Source organism: Canis lupus, chromosome 3, assembly GCF_048164855.1.
Source record: "Canis lupus baileyi chromosome 3, mCanLup2.hap1, whole genome shotgun sequence".
Taxonomy (NCBI): Eukaryota; Metazoa; Chordata; class Mammalia; order Carnivora; family Canidae; genus Canis; species Canis lupus.
The window spans coordinates 48,205,365-48,221,807 of record NC_132840.1 but is presented as its reverse complement, the minus strand read 5'-3'; the positions used below and the strand labels follow the sequence as shown (position 1 = coordinate 48,221,807).

The window sequence follows — 16,443 nt, the reverse complement described above, 5'->3', positions numbered from 1 at the left end:
AGCAGCCCCGGGCGCCGCGCTAATGGAAGGCAACGCCCCCGTGCGTGCGTGCGCACCGCCATCCGCGGGGTTGACTGCGGCAGGTCCCGGGGCTGCGGCGGCGCTCCGGTGCGCGGGTCTGTTACCTCGTCGGCCGGCTCAAGAAATCCCCCTCGTTGAGGCCCCTGCTCCCCTGTCAGTCCTCATCGCCCGAGGAATTATGCACCACCTCCTCATTTTCCCCATCGGTCCCGGGAGCTCCGGGAAGGCGCCACCCACAGTAGAGAGTGATCGGACGCATCCAACCACAGAGACCCTGGGCCTCCGGGATTCTAGAGCGCCCGGCCTGAAGCCGCCACTGACTTCCGGCGGCTGAGCTTCCGGCGGCCGGGGCCTCTGCTCGGGTTTTCCCGGCCTCCGCCGTGGTCCCTCCGCTGGGTGGCTCCGTCGCAGGGCTCCCGCGCCGCGGGCTGCTGCCGAGCTCAGGGGGACAGCGGGCGGGGCGTCCGGCCTCTACCCCTGCGCGGGGTCCAGGTGCCCGCCCCGCTCCACGGCCCGGTGGCTGATTGGTAGAGCCTTCCCTGAGAAGGCAGCGGCGACTTCGGGGCGGGGCCGTCCGAACCTTTGCGCGGAGGCAAGGTTTGCAGCGGGGAGCTCCAGGTGGTGCAGTGAGGAGCAGCCTTTTGGAGCAAAGGGGGTGGTGCCGCCACGTGAGAAGAAAGCTGGGGAATCGAGGCGAAGGTACGGAGACTGCGAAGCAGAGGAACGGGGGCTCGGGGCTCTTCCTTGGCCCCGAGTAGTGCTCGGTGGGTAGAGACTCTGAGTGCCAGGTCCAGGGTCTGTTCCTTAACATCACGGACTAGAGGCTGAAAAGTGGGTCCAGACCAGAAATGAATTTTGGCAAGCCTAGAGACTTTTAAAAAATCTTTGTTTTGGGGACGCCTGGATGGCTCAGTGGTTGAGCGTCTGCCTTCCGCTCAGGTCGTGACCCCGAGGTCCTGGGATCGAGTCCCGCATCGTGCTCCCTGCATGGAGCCTGCTTCACCCTCTGCCTGTGTCTCTGCCTCTCTCTTCTCTATGTCTCTCACGAATAAATAAATAAAATCCTTAAAAAAACAAACAAGAAACAAATGTTCCATCGGCTCTGGTCGTGATCCCGGGTCTTAGGATCGAGCCCCGCATGGGGCTCTCTGCTTGGAGGGAAGCCTGCTTTCCCCTCTCCTCTGCTGGTCCCGCTGCTTTTGCTTTCTGTCAAATAAATAAAATCTTTAAAAAAAAAATTTTTTTTATTATTCCGCACTGTTGTGTTTTCCTTTTCACATGCTAAGTTTATAGTTCAGTTTCCCAAATTTAACACCAGTTGTATTGAATTGAGATAAGTTAACTGCTCAGAAGTTCCTCCTCTTCTAATGGTGACAGTTTCTTTTTGGTAACCCTTTGCTGTACATTTTGGGGGTGGGATACTGAATTTTCAGAAGTTTATTGGGATTATACATTAAAATACATTAAGTATTAGGTCAGCCTCTGGAAAACCAGCTAATATTTAGACTTTAAAGGATCATCTGGGTCTCCTCAGTTAAGGCCGAATTATGAATTTGTGTCTGATTTTTCTCGCAACAGAGCAAAAAGCCAAAGTATCTTGTTATGTGGTTTGCATTGGATATTAATCAAGAAAGCATACTTGGGGAAAGAACATTTTCTGTCACTGAGGTCTGAAAATATTTCTTTGATGGCCTTTGTTTAGGGGACACAGTAGACAGACTTCCCTAACTCTGAAATCCGTGCAGTTTAAGGCCTGCGGTGACCCTCAGTGTAAGTAGAGGGCCTACAGAAGCAAGACACACAAACACATCTTTTCAGGGGACCGAGTGGGCAGCTGCGTGATGATCCCGTCCCATCCGGGAATAAAACAAAATCTCACAAGAGACTAAAAAACTATGTTTAATTACTTCTCTATGAATATTTCAGCGAGGCTGAGTATACAAGCTATAGGCCATTCAACATTTTCTGGCAAAAACTGATTCTCATCTACTTTTCAATCCACTGTGAGCTGCCTTGTCTCTACTGCCACTTGGCCTTGACTCTGTCCCGGAAAAGTCCTTAATCGACTATAGTCAAATCCAACAGACGTTCCTCAGTCCTTGCCTTACAGAGCTCTGCTGCAGCTAACACAACTGACCATTTCTTTAAGAAAAAAATCATTTTTGCATGGCTCAAAATTTATAAGGTTTAAGTGGAGTGCCTGGGTGGCTGCCTTCAGCTGTAGTCGTGGTCCCAGGGTCCTGGGATTGAGCCCTGCATTAGGCTCCCTGCTCAGGGAGGAATCTGCTTCTCCCTCTCCCTCTGCCTCTTCCCCTGCTTGTGTTCATTTCTCTCTCTCTCAAATAAGTACATCTTGAAAAAAAAAAAAAAAAGCTTAAGTGAAAAATCTTGGTCCTAACTCCAGGTGGTTGCTTTTATTGTCTCTACAAAGTCAACACAAGCAAACACAAATACACATTCTTATCCAATGCCTCCTTAATATATACAAGGTAGCAAACTAAATAATTTTCTTAAAGATCATTAAGTATCAGTAAGCAGAGAGGTGCCTCTTTTCTTATAACAGCCTTTTTGAGGTAAAATTCATGTGCTAAAGGGGCGCCTGGGTGGCTCAGATGGTTAAGCGTCTGCCTTCAGCTCAGGTCATGATCCTGGGATGAGCCCCATATCGGGCTTCCAGCTCAACAGGGAGTCTGCTTCTCCCTCTGCCTCTCCCCTTGTTTGTTCTCTCTCTCTCAAATGAATAAATAAAAAATCTTTTAAAAAATACATGTGTTATAAAACTTCAAAGTGTACAATTTAGTGGTTTTTAGTATGCCCGTAAAAGTTGTGCAAGCACAGCCTAGTTTTGTAATGTTTTCCTCACCCCCCAGAAAAGGCCACATTAGTAGTCACTCCTCATTTCCCCTCCCCAGCCCCTGGCAACTGCTAATCAACTTTCTGACTCTGGACTTGCCATTCTGGACCTTCCTTACAAATGGAATCTTACGGTATGTGACCTTTTGTGGCTGATTTCTTTCACGTAGCACGTTTTCTAGGTTCATCCTTTTGCATGTATCAGAACTTCATTCCTTTCTAACACTGAAAATATTCCATTTTATGGATAGACTGCATCTGGTTCATTCATCAGTTGATGGACATTTGGTTTGTTTCCACTTTTTGGTAGTTGTCAACAATGATGCTGTGAAATTCATCTACAAGTTTTTTTTGTGGATATGTTTTCATTTCTCTTGGGTATAGAGCTAGTCTGACCAGCAATATTTGAGGGTTCCAATTTTCCACATCCTCACCCTCACCACCACTTGTTACTTTCCTTTTCTTTTCTTTTTTTTTTTTTTTAGAGTCATCCTAGGGGTCCTGAAGTAATATGTCACTATGGTTGTGATTTGCATTTCCCTAATGATAAATGATGTTGAGCATTTTTCATATGCTTATTGGCCATTTGTCTTTTAGGAGAGAAATATCTATTCAAATCCTTCATTTTTATTTTATTTTTAAAGATTAAAATTTTTTTTTTTATTTATTCATGAGAGACAGAGAGAGAGGCAGAAACGTGGACAGAGGGAGAAGCAGGCTTCCCTGCAGGGAGCGTGATGTAGGACTTGATCCCAGGACCCCAGGATCATGACCTGAGCCAAAGGCAGATGCTCAACCACTGAACCACCCAGGCGTCCCATGTTATTTCCCCTTTTATTGTTGAGTTACAGGAGTTCTTTATATATTCTGGATATAAGTCCTTTATCAGAGATATAATTTACAAATATTCTCATTCTGTGGGTTGCCTTTTCACTTTCTTTCTTTTTTTTTTTTTTTTTTTTTTTTTTTGCCTTTTCACTTTCTTGATGGTATCATATGAAGCACAAAAGTTTTCAAAATTTGGAAATTTTTAAAGGCAATGAATTCCAATTTACCTATTTTGGTCTTTTGTCAACTTGTGCTTTTGAAGTCTCTCTCTCTCTCTCTCTCTTTAAGATTTCATGTTTTGGGATCCCTGGGATGGCTCAGTGGTTTAGCGCCTGCCTTCGGCCCAGGACTCCCTTGGAGTCCCGGGATCGAGTCCCACATCGGGCTCCCTGCATGGAGCCTGCTTCTCCCTCTGCCTGTGTCTCTGCCTCTTTCTCTCTCTTTCTCTTTCTCTGTCTCTCATGAATAAATAAATAAAATCTTTAAAAAATGTTTTTCATTTATTTCAGAGAGAGTGGTTGCATAAGCATGAGCAGAGTGAGGGGTGGGGGGAGAAGCAGACTCCTCGTTGATCAGGAAGCCCGATGTGGAGCTCAATCCCAGGACCCTGTGATCATGACCCAAGCCAAAGGCAGACACTTAACGACTGAGCCTCCTAGGTGCCCTCATTTGACTCCTTTTGTCATGATGTTTGCTCTATGGTAGTGGTCTGGAGTGGAACCCACAATCTCTCTGAGGTGTGCCTGCATGCTGCTTGGCCAGACTGTTGTCTCCTCCTCCCCCTCTGGAAGGGGAGGGGACTGCAGCCCCAGCCAAAAGCCTCAGACTGTGAGCGGCAGAGGCCCATTTTCCCAAAGTAAACCTGTGACTTCAGGAAGATGGGATGGACACTGGGCCAGCAGAAATCGCAGATGTTCCCATGCACACCCCTCTGCCACCAGAAGTGTAGGGAGCCAGTTTAATGGATGAGCCTGCAAAGGACACTGCCTGGTCTCAACAGGGGGGGATTTCAGGCACCCAGGAGACAGGTGGGTGGGGAGCAGTCGGGGACAATCAATCCCTCTGTGAGCCCATGGAACTCATCAGAAGTAAGGACCGAGTTGTGATGCCCTCAGCTGGTGACTTTAGGCCAACCCCAGCCCTCTCTGAAGCTGTCTCCCCTTCTTTGTAATGAGGGTAGCAGTCTATTTTCCCATCATGCAAGGAGGAGTCTCTCCAAAACCAAAAATGTGGAGTTGGTCTAAATTATAACTGATCCCAGGCCTGATTTGAGCATGGGCCCTGGTGTTAGTGGCAGCAGCTGGAGGTGGGAAGGATTCTGAGCTAGGGCGTGGGGAGGACAGGCGGGCCCATTCTCCCAGAGCTGGAACCGTCAGTTAAGATTGCACCAGGCTGCAGGTAACAGAAAAGCACCAACCATGGCATAAACATGTGAAGATGTATTTCTCTTTCATCATGAGAAACTCAAAGTACTTTGCATCTTTTTATAAAAAGATTTATTTATTTGAGAGTGTGAGAGAGTGTGTGCACCCACACACATGCCCCCACAGGAGTAGGGGGAGGGACAGAGGGAGTGAGTCTTCAAGCAGACTCCTCACTGAACACGGAGCCTGACGTAGGGCTCAATCCCATGACCATGAGATCATGACCTGAGCCAAGAGCAAAAGTTGGACCCTGAACCAACTGAGCCACCAGGGGCCCTGAAATCCAAAGAATGTTGTTGACCTTGGTTTAGCTTGTCAGGGACGAAGGCTCTATCCACTTTGCCATCGTCCTTATGATGTTTTCCCTCTTAACTCATGACTACAAGACAGCTGCTGCAATCCAGCCATCACATTTATGTTCCGGACAGAATGAAGGAGGGAGAAGGACGTGGTGCTACACCTGTCCCCCATCATCAGAGAGCAAACACCTTCCTGGTAGCCCACAGCAGATGTGCACCACTTATGTCTTAGAACCACGTCATAGGCCATCCCCAGGTGCAAGGGAGGCTCAGAAATCCAGTGCTTCCATAGGCACATTGCTGCCCCACAGATGGGGGTTTGTCAGAAAGGAAGAAGTGGAGAGCAGATACTGAGTGGGTAGCTCGTAGGTAAAAGGGGAAAAGCCAGATCTACTGGTCATGAGGGCAGGTGGGAGGTGCCCTCGTGCCCAAGACCAAGATGGGCCTCTGCTAGGGACCCCTGAAGGCTGGCAGCCCCGGCAGGGAACTAGATCCCCCTACTTGGGGTCCACAGTCTCCCCAGTGCAACCGCCCTCCTCATCCCTCCCAGCCTTTGGGACCCCCAGGCTCTTTCCCAGAGGCAGCAGGTGCCAAGGCGGCACAAGGCCCGGAGCCTGTGTCTCCCGGGTGACGAGCAGGGCCGGGTGTGAGGCAGGTGCTGGCTGGCAGCTTCGGCCTGAGCCTCGGATCTCCACTCAGCATCGCCAAGCCCCACGGCCAGGCTCAGTCACACCGTGACACATGCCTGTCTACTTAGGCTCACGGAAACACAGACATGCTCGTACCCACACAGGGAGGGACACGCCCTGGCAGGCACACTGCCAGTCACATGCACAGGGGTTGCAGAGACACACGCAGAGACACAGGAGCAATACGCACGCAGGGATATGCAAGCTGTTGGGACAGACGCTCTGGGAACACACGTGGGGGCTTGCACACACATGCAGACAGACAGACACACACACACACCCCTTCCTTCTGCCAGTGCTTGTATTGGTCTATTTTTTGCCTCAGCACATGGTGGCCAGGACACACTGTCTCCACTCCATAGGTCAGGAGGAAAATAGGAAGGGATGATTTCTTCTTTTTTAAAATTTAATTTAATCTTATTTAAATTCAATTAATTAAGATGTAGTATATTATTAGTTTTGGAGGTAGAGTGCAGTGATGCATCAGTTGTGTGTAACACCAAGGGCTGATTAGAAGAGGTGCCCTCCTTCATACCCGTCACTCAGTTACCCCATACCCCCCATCCCGCCCGCCGCCCTCAGTGACCCTCAGTTCATTTCCTATAGTTAAGAGTCTCTTATGGTTTGTCTCTCTCTCTCTCTGATTTCATCTTGATTTATTTTTCCTTCCAGAAGGGATGATCTCTGCCTGGAAGTGCCTTACACACAGGAGACCGGAGTGGCCAATGTTTAATCCATGCGGCGCAGGCTTGTCAACTCCCAGACTTGGGAATGGGGGATCAGGAGGGGTATGAGGGGGCTGCTGCCAGGGGCCCAGCACCAGGCCACAGGATGTGACAGAGCTGAGCTCAGTGTGGCCGTGGGCACTCCCACAGGGGAGGGACGACCCCCATGCCGGCCTGCACGCCAACTGTGGTTTTGGTGGAGGGGAGAGCGGGAGGCCTGCGGGAAGAGGCTGTCCCTGGCCTCAAAGGCCTGGGTGGGTGGGCTGACCTCACAGCCAGAGGGCTCCATTGTGGTTTCTTGGCACCCCTCCTCACCCCTGCTTTCACCACTCAACCCACCCAGGCTGCCCGGGGACCTAGGTGGGGACAGTGGGGTGAGGGGAGATGTCATCAGCACTGTCACAGGCTCTGGGGTCCAACCGCGGGGGCTGCGATCCTCTGTGGCCTCCGGGGAACCCAGCAGCTGGGCAAACACACTGGGGCTGACCTTGCCTATTCTGGAACATTCCCAAGGCCTGCCTGTGATCACCCTGGGTGTGGGATAGAGAATTGTACCCGCCCTGTCCTCAGAAAGATCCCAGACCTGGGAGGGAGACTGACCCAGGGACCAACCTCATGGGAACTCGCCCCTCCTGACTCCCCCTCCCGCTGCTCTTCTGTTCTTCTCCAGAATGTTGGCATCTCAGGGTTCGGCACCTGTCCCCTCCTCACTCTGCTCCTCCCGATCTCTGCGCTGACCGCTTTCAACCCTGCTCCAGCCGGGGTCTGTCTCCGAGCTCCAGATCTAACAGCCAGTGCTCTGCAGATGTTCCCCTGCCGACGCCCCGCAAACCCTCCAATTCCTGGGACTCATACCATGCTCACCAGCTCCCTATCCTGATGCTCCTCAGCTCACAGCCACCTCCATCCAGGGCAGGCACCTGGGTGTCATGTGACCCCCGCCCTCTCCCTCACACTTCTCCCCTCTCACCTATTCCCCCACCAATCTACCTCATCCAACAGGTTACCCAAATCCAAACTTTACTCATTGACGCCATGACACGGAGCACCTACTGTGTGCCAGATACCATTCCCAGTTCTGGGGCTTTGGCCATGAGACAGACATAAATCTCTTCCTTTGAGGAGAGAGGAACTCTGAGGAACTCAGATTTTAGCAGGATAAATTGACTCAATTATACAGTGTCTTAGAAGGTCATAAGCAGGGCAGCCCGGGTGACTCAGGGGTTTAGCGCCACCTTCCGCTCAGGGCCTGATCCTGGAGACCCGGGACAGAGTCCCATGTCAGGCTCCCTGCATGGAGCCTGCCTCTGTCTCTGTCTCTCTCTGTGTCATAAATAAATAAATAAATAAATAAATAAATAAATAAATGAATGAATGAATGAATGAAATCTTTAAAAAAAAATTTTGAGGGCCAGACAGAGATGGTGACAGTTGAGCAAGGATTTGAAGGAGGAGAGGAAATGAGCCCTGTGGAGATTGGATGGAAGAGCAGTCCTGGCAGAGGGAACAGCAAGTGCAAAGGCCCTGAGGCAGGAGCATCACTAGTGTGGTGGAGAAAGAGTGAGGGAGCTGCAGCTGGAGCTGAGTGAGTAGGGGAGCTGGAGGAGCAGACACACAGCCTTCCCTGCTCACAGCCTAGTGCCAGCGACCCTGGTCTGTCACCAGGGCTACTGCAGTGGCCACCCATGATCCTCTCGGCTTCCCTCGCCTGCTCAGCTGTCTGTGCACAGCAGCCAGAGAGATCTTTTGGAGAACACAGATCAGATCATGTCCCTGCAGAAGCTTCCTCCTCCCAGACGACAAGTCCATCACCCAGCCCTGGCTGCCCCACTGGTAAGAAGGGAAGAGAGGTAGAGGGACCAGCTTCCCTGAGGTCTGAGGCCAAGTCCAGTGTGTGGACGACAGCTCACCTGGTTTCCTGTTGGATCAGCCCCGCCCCCCATCTGGGATCTGCTTCCTGCCTTGTCAGGTCTGCTGGGAAAAGCTGGAGGAAATGGGCACGGGGTGGGTGTGGGCTGGGACAGGGGGAGCTTGGTGGGATCCTGCTCTGCACACCCTGGGAGGGGGGAATGGCCACAGCGACGTTCCCGCCCAGGGACTAAGCAGCAAGCCTTCCAGAACCTTCTCTTGCCTGGCACCTACAGGTAGGGCTGCCAGATAAAACACAGGATGCTCAGTTATGCTGGACTTTCAGATAAGCAATGAATCGTTGTTTGGTTAATGGATTTCCGAAATACTGCACACATTGTGTGCTTTAGTTGGCTGAATCTGGCAACCCTACCTTGATGGCCACACTTGCCTCCTCCCTGGTGACCCAGGTCCCCCCACACCCCACATGCCCATGGTCTCTCCCCTGCATGGTGGTCGGAGACTCTGTTAAAACCCAAGTCACCTCACATCCTTCCTCGCCTCAAAACCATCCACCACTCTGAGGCCCTGGTGAGTTCTCTAAACCCATCTCCTACCCCACCACCCCCTGCTGGTAAAGTGGCACTTGGAGAAAATACAATGAAAATGAAATACAAAAGATTAAAAGCCCTAGGGGGCTTCGTCAGTCAAGCGTACTACTTCTGATCTCAGCTCAGGCCTTTTTTTTTTTTTTAATTTTATTTATTTATTCATGAGAGACACAGAGAGAGGCAGAGACACAGGCAGAGGGAGAAGCAGGCTCCCTGCGGGGAGCCCGATGTAGGACTCGATCCCCAGGACCCCAGGATCACGATCTGAGCCACCCAGGTGTCCCTCAGGTCAGGCCTTGATCTCAGGGTTGTGAGTTCAAGCCCTATGTTGGGCTCCCTAATGGTTGTAGAGCCTTAAAAAAATTTTTTTTTTTAATCTAAAGCCCTGATTTTACCATTTAGCAATTTACATTGTGGTGTAAACACTCCGCCTATGGCTGATTTCAAGCTACCCACATGACATCCCTTAAGGCAGAGTTGTGCACAGTTGTCTCTTGTGATTCAATGCAAGTCAGTGTGAGCAGCCTCCAGGCTGCCTCTCTGTTCCTCAAACGTATTCCACCTCAGGGCCTTTGCACAGACTGTGCTTTGTCTGGAAGCGCTCATTCCCAGGTCCTTGCATGACTCACCCCTTCCCTTCTCTGGGGGGCTTTGCTCCAACTTTCCTCCTCTGAGAGGCCTTCCCTATGCACCTGTCTACAATAACCCTCTCACTCTCCAGCCCTTTACACTGTTTGATTTTTTCCCTCCTTGCACTGTTCCTGTCTGGTGAATAGCTGTTTTGTTGTCTCCCCTCCCCGCCCCCACCAGGAAGTCCATCCATGAGGGCAGCAGATGTGTCTGTCTTGTCTTCACCTTCATCCCCAGCACCCAGCACAGTGCCTGGCACACAGGAACTGCTCAGTAAATACCTACTGAGTGAGACATAACTCTTGGCTCTCATGACCTTGGCATTTGGTTTTTTGTATTTTGGTTTTATTTATTCATTTGATAGAGAGAGAGAGAAAAAAAAAAAGAGAGAACGAGAGAGAGCACCTGAGCACAGGCAGAGGGAGGGGCAGAGGGAGAGAGAGAAATAGACCCCCCCCTCCCTTCGATGAGCAGGAAGCCCGATGTGGAGCTTGATCCCAGGACCCTGAGGTCATGACCTGAGCCAAAAAGACGCCCAACCAACAGAGCCACCCAGGTTCCCCTACCAGCATTTTTAAAAATCCCAAATTTTCATCAAGTAGAGGAAGGCTCTGCTTAGATTCTTCTCAGGCACTGGATGGAAACACTTGCATGGCTTTGTCATCTGGGACACTTTAATTAAAAAACAAAAAAATCATCCATCTGTTGTCCCCTTTCCCAGCCTTGGTGACTTTGGTTTATTTAAAAGTGATGTCATCCTAGAGTCTCTTCATTCTCAGCAGTCTCTCTTGCCAGGGAGCCTCTCCCACATTTCCTGGCTCCTCTCCCTCTCCTTCCTCCCCCTCCCTCCTGGGCTGATGCTGGGGGGTGAGGGCGCAGGGAAAGAGTGGTGCCCGGGACCACAAAGGGCAACCAGCACCTGCTGCCCCTCCCACAAGCTAGTGGGGGAACATATGCCACAGCACCACCCAAAGATGAGGCACTAAATGTCAACAGCCACAAATGGGCTTTCTTTGACCTACATAGTGTCACCTGAAAAGTCACCTGAGGTGACAAAGTTGTCCAGCTGTCTTTAAAGCAGCAGAAAGGGGCGCCTGGGTGGCTCAGTGGTTGAGCAGCTGCCTTTGGCTCAGGTTGTGATCCTGGGGTCCAGGGATCAAGTCCCGCATCAGGCTCCCTGCAGGGGACTGCTTCTCCCACTGCCTATGTCTCTGCCTCTCTGTGTGTCTCTCATGAATAAATAAATAAAATCTTTTTTTTAATTAAAAAAAAAAACAAAGCAGTAGAAAATCAGATAACTATGGATCCAGACACCTACAACCCAGGCTGGCATTCTGCTGGCACGAAGCAGTCCGGCCCATCAGCAGGTGTCCAGGCAGGTTGGCTGGGTATGTTTTGATCAACTGAGCATCAGATTGCATGGGGTGGTGCACCCACGAGAGTTTCAGTATTCTAAATGCCACCCTCATCCTCAACAATTGCCTGAGGCAAAGCAGGCTCCATTATTTCCTTATTTCCATGCTTGTTGTGTTTTCCTAAAGCCGTTCTGGCTAATGGGGTGTGTATGAGAGCCATCATCCAATCAGTGGTTTGTAGAAGGTATCCCGTCCTACATAAAATCTTTCTGGGGCCCCCTTGTCTTTCCCCCCTTCTTTGGCCCAGAACACAGCACTGTCCTGGGAGCCGAGTCAGCCATCTGTGGTTATGAGAACAAAAGCCATATATTGAGAAGGTACAGCAGGAGGACAGAAGGAACCTGGGTTCCTGATGACATAGCCGAGCCATGCTGTCGATTTTGGACTGTCTGGATTACAGAGAGTCTAGTAGAGGCTGGATTAGAACCCAGGACTGCCTGACTCACTTCTCTCCAGCTCCTCCTACTGGTTAACTCCTGAAAGAAGCTATTCCAGATGCTTCCAACCTTGAACTTGAGAGGTTAGGAGAGCATGCCCGGTCCCTGAGCCAGGTTTGGAGAGGCCAGGGATTCCCCACTGCCACCCACAGTCCCAGCCTTCAGATGACTCAACAGGAGAATGAGATAGTCCAGGCATTGCCCTGCTCTTACTAATGCAGACACTGAGGTCCAGAGTAGGGCAATGACTTGCCTAGGGTCACACTGAAAATTGGAGATAGGCTGGAGAAGGAAACTGAGGCCCCATACTCTATGTTGGGCTCTGGCCCAGACCCAGACCCGATTATTCTGTCGTGAGTCTTCTCCCTACACCCCCGCTCCCCTGGACTTGAACCTACATCCTCTCTCTGGCTGGAACCTGAAAGTTCAGCTCTGGCCCTTAAGGCTCCAGCTCCCCACAAAGGGTCCCCCAAAGACCTGCACTCATTCACTCGCTCATGCAGTCATTCAAAAATCAGTGAGTGTTCCAATGTGCCCTCTGTCCATGGGTGCTCACGCAGTTCTCAGTGTGGTCCAGCAGACCCAGCTGGACCACAGCCTCTTCATGGCAGGGCTGTGGCTGAGGGGCTGAGGGCTCCAGAGAAAGCCCCTGGAGCAGCATGGGGCAGAGCACAGAAGAAAGGCAGGCTGAAGGAGGGGACCTATATCTGGACCTTGAAGTTATTCAGTAAGACGCTTTCAGGCAGCAAAGGTGGGAGGGATACTCCAGGCATGAAGGTATAGCGTGGCAGCCCGGGTGGCTCAGAGGTTTAGCACCGCCTTCAGCCCAGGGCGTGATCTGGGGGACCCGGGATCGAGTCCCATGTCGGGCTCCCTGAAGGGAGCCTGCTTCTCCCTCTGCCTGTGTCTCTGCCTCTCTCTCTCTCTGTGTCTCTCATGAATAAATAAATAAAATCTTTAAAAAAAAAATGAAGGAACAGCATGTGGAAAGAAAACTGGGATGCACTGAGTTATAGCTTAAAACTGGTTACTTTAGGGGCACCTGGGGGGCTTAGCCTGTTATGTGTCTGAACTTGATTTCGGCTCCAGTCATGATCTGAGTTTTGGCATCGAGCCCCTCATCGGGCTCAGCATGGAGTCTGCGTGTCTCTCCCGCTGCTCTTCCCCACCTGTCGTTTGCATGTGCGTGCACACTCTCTCCCTCAAATAAATAAAAAATTTTAAGATGGTTACTTTATGTGAATTTCACCTCAATGAAACATAAATACATACAATTTGTAAGGCGGTGTGTGGGGACGCCCGGGTGGCTCAGTGGTTGAGCGGCTGCCTTGGGCTCAGGGCGTGATCCTGGTCCAGGGATCAAGTCCCGCATGGGGCTCCCTGCATGGAGCCTGCTTCTCCCTCTGCCTGTGTCTCTGCCTCTTTCTCTCTGTCTCTCATGAATAAATAAAATCTTAAAAAAAAAAAAAAAGATGAAGAAGAAGAAAAAGAGGCGGTGTGTGTGCGGGGGTGCGTTCCCGCGAGGCTGGGGGGCAGGGGATGGCGCCGGTCTGGCCTCTGCCCCACGTGGCGGGGAGCCCACAGCGTTCCCGGGGTGGCCGCCCACTGAGGAGCCAGAGCTGGGCCCAGAAAGGAGCACCTGTCAGGGCGAGGAGAGGAAGGACGTGGCGCTCGGAGTCATGGGGACCGTAGTTTGAATTCAGCTTGTCTTCCGATACACCCCTCTCATCAAGTCACTTCACTCCTCTGAACCTCAACTGTTCGAAATGGGGTTCCAGTGCCCCGCTCCTGCGGAGTGGCCGTGGAGGCCCTCAGTGTGGGTGCCTCAGAGCTCCATGGGGTGTCAAGAGAGGGAGGGAGTATCACTGCTGCTGTGAAGTCTGGCCAGCTGCCTTCTGGGTCACCAGAGACTGGAGGTGGGGTAGGGTCTGAGTCCCTGGGTCACCTGGCCGGGCCTAGGTCTGTAAGAGGACATCTGCCCCCTGCCAGCCCTGTCATGGCAGCTCCCTCTTCCCCAGGCCAGTTCCCCTTTGCCAGGTGACGTGGGCCCTGTTTGGGTGGTGAGGTAGGGGCGCTGGAGAGGCTAAATGGCCTGGGGTGACAGGAAGGAGGTCAGACCAGGAGTAGGGATGCGGGGATGAGATCCAGGGCCCCCTGGACAAACGCTGCCTCTGCTGGGGCTGCTTCCCGCTGGTAAGGGGCTGCGGGCAGGGGCTGGGAACAGAAAGGGAGGGAAAGAGCTGGGGCCACCGATCCCTTGAAGGCTGAGAGTCTAAGTTCTTAAAACTGGCAACCCAGACTTCGAGTCACAGGAATGTGGGTGCAGGATACAGATGGTGATGGGCACTGGGGTGTCTGGCCTGCAGGGAGGAGCTCCATGTGGATGGAGCCTTACCCCTAAAGATCCTGAAGGTGGAGCCAGATTGACAGGGTGGGGCACCTAACAGAGACCCAGCTGCCTTAGTAAAGAGTGAGTTCCCTGTCTTGAAAGAAAGGAAGCAAAGCTGGATACCCTGACTACAATGGGCTTCTGGGCAGGAAGGTGAGGATATCTCCCCGAGGGGGAACATGGTAAGGCGATGGGGAGAGGAGTTCAGAGAAGACTTCACACAGGTGGGCTTTGAAGGTTGAATAGGAGTTCTCTAGGCGGGCAGGGAGATGGTGTGCTGGACAGAGGAAAAAGCATGAAAACACGTAAGTATTCAAAGAACTGCTTTTTTTTTTTTAACTGATTTTATTTATTTATTTGAAAGAGTGAGAGAGAGAGAGAACACACAAGCAGGCAGAGCTGCAGACAGAGTGAGAGGGAGAAGCAGGCTCCCTGTAGGGAACCTGACAGGACTCAATCCCAGGACCTCAAGATCACAACCTGAGCCAAAGGCAGATGCTTAATCACTGAGCCACCCAGGTGCCCCCAGAGAGGGAAATTCTGCAGCATGCCAACAACTGGCAGGGCAGGAAATGGTGCCAACCTGCTGGATGTTGGTCCTGGCTGAGGGTCTGCCCATCCGTGACCCCCCTCCCCAACCTCCCCGAGCAGATCTCTACATTCCCGCTGAGCCACCGCACACCCACACCTGCAAAGACACCTTTCACCTCCACCCTGACTGTCCTGACCTGAAGGTCAGCCTGCCTGAGGGCTCCCAGTGCACCAAGCCCCCCCAGCAGGCCCACCTGAACTGGTGGTAAGGATTCCAGCTGGGTCCTGACCAAGCCCCACTGAGGCGCCCCCTCCCCTGCAGTCCTTCCTGAGGCCACCAGACTCTGTAGAGCTAGGCCTGTCCATCCTCCCATCCTACCCGGGGTCTCCCATTCCACATTGTCTGGCTGGATGGCTAATGTGCATGCCTGATTAGGAGCTTCCCACCCCTTGGGGAGACTCCCCCTTTAGGTCCTGCTTGAATGTAGGGTAGGCTTTGACATAGCTGGTTTTTCTTAAAAATTATTTATTTATTAGAGAAAGAAAAAGAGCATGAGTGGGTAAGGGGGAGGGAGCACTGAGCAGGGAGACCGACACCAGGCTCGGTCCCATGACCCCATGACCTGAGCTGAAGGCAGATGCTTAACTGACTGAGCCACCCAGGCGCCCCTGACATAGCTGGGTTTTAAACCACTAGGAGCCCCTGGTTACTTGATAACCACAAGCATTCTGCTGAAAAGTGACTTTTGTATAATACTGAGCTTCAAAAGTGACAAGGAGTAAAGACAGGTAGAATTTGTGGGAGAAAGCATTTTAAGTGGAAAGAGGGTGTGAGGAGTGGGGGAAGGGAGTATGACCAAGTCCCTGGAGAGCAGACCTACACTCTGAGCTGTGTGTGTTGTTGCGGTGGGGACCCCACCCATCTGGCCTCCTCAGCCGCAGCATCTCCCATCAGACTACCCACAGCCCCCTCCCCTAATCAGTTATCCTTGCTCAGCATTCCGGAAGAGGTCAGTGGTCCAGGCTGGCCTTGACTCTTCCCTCCCTCTCCTGCACAGGTGTCTGAAGGGAGCCCCCCTGGTCTGCTTCCAAGCTAGCAGCTGGCTACGGTGGGACCACCCCCTGGGGTCCCTGCTGGGGGCATGGCCTCCTGGAAGTCTACACACCTGTGCATCCCTTCCTGGATCAGAGATAAGGTCTCTAATGCCACTTTGACAACCTGGCCTGGGACCAGACAGAGGAGGCAGTGAGGCTCTTTAGCCTGTTTAGTCCTGGATGTGAATGCTGATTCGGGGACTTACCTGCTGCTGTGACTGTGGCCCAGCCACCTCCCCTGGGAATCTGCTTCCTCTCTGAGTAGTGGCCATGTATTCAATTATTCATTCATGCAGCACTGTTACCAGGGCTTCTATGTGCCAGGGAACTAGAACTCAAGATCCGCGTGGCCGCTGGGCTCATGGAACAGCGGGCTGCCTAGAGAGGGGAGTCAGGATAGTGATCAACGTGCAAATACAAACCACAGTGTGTGCTAAGACGAACCGGATCGATGTGTTAACCGAAGCTATGACCACTCGGGGCGGCCAGGGGGTTAACCGGGCAGTGCCGTGGGTTCTGGCTCAGTCTTCCTCCGACGGCTGGAAGACTGGGATGCCAGGTGCTGCTCCTCCGTGGGCCTCCGTTTCCCCCTTTCACACCGAGGAGCCGTAACTCGGTTGTTTGAGGCCCTCCCCAGTTTGTTTAATA

General features: G+C 52.1%; 1 long non-coding RNA gene across 2 annotated transcripts; it reads left to right on the top strand.

Moving 5' to 3' along the window:
* The first annotated feature begins 36 nt into the window (after positions 1–36).
* On the top strand, positions 37–8,163 carry LOC140630536 (uncharacterized). 2 transcript variants are annotated; one of them, XR_012028272.1, is made up of 3 exons: positions 37–720; positions 6,787–6,902; positions 7,510–8,163. It is a non-coding gene; the product is annotated as an uncharacterized lncRNA (long non-coding RNA). The 2 variants fall into 2 exon arrangements; XR_012028273.1 differs by adding an exon at positions 2,934–3,008 and having other exon boundaries at positions 6,787–8,163.
* The last annotated feature ends 8,280 nt before the right edge of the window (positions 8,164–16,443 follow it).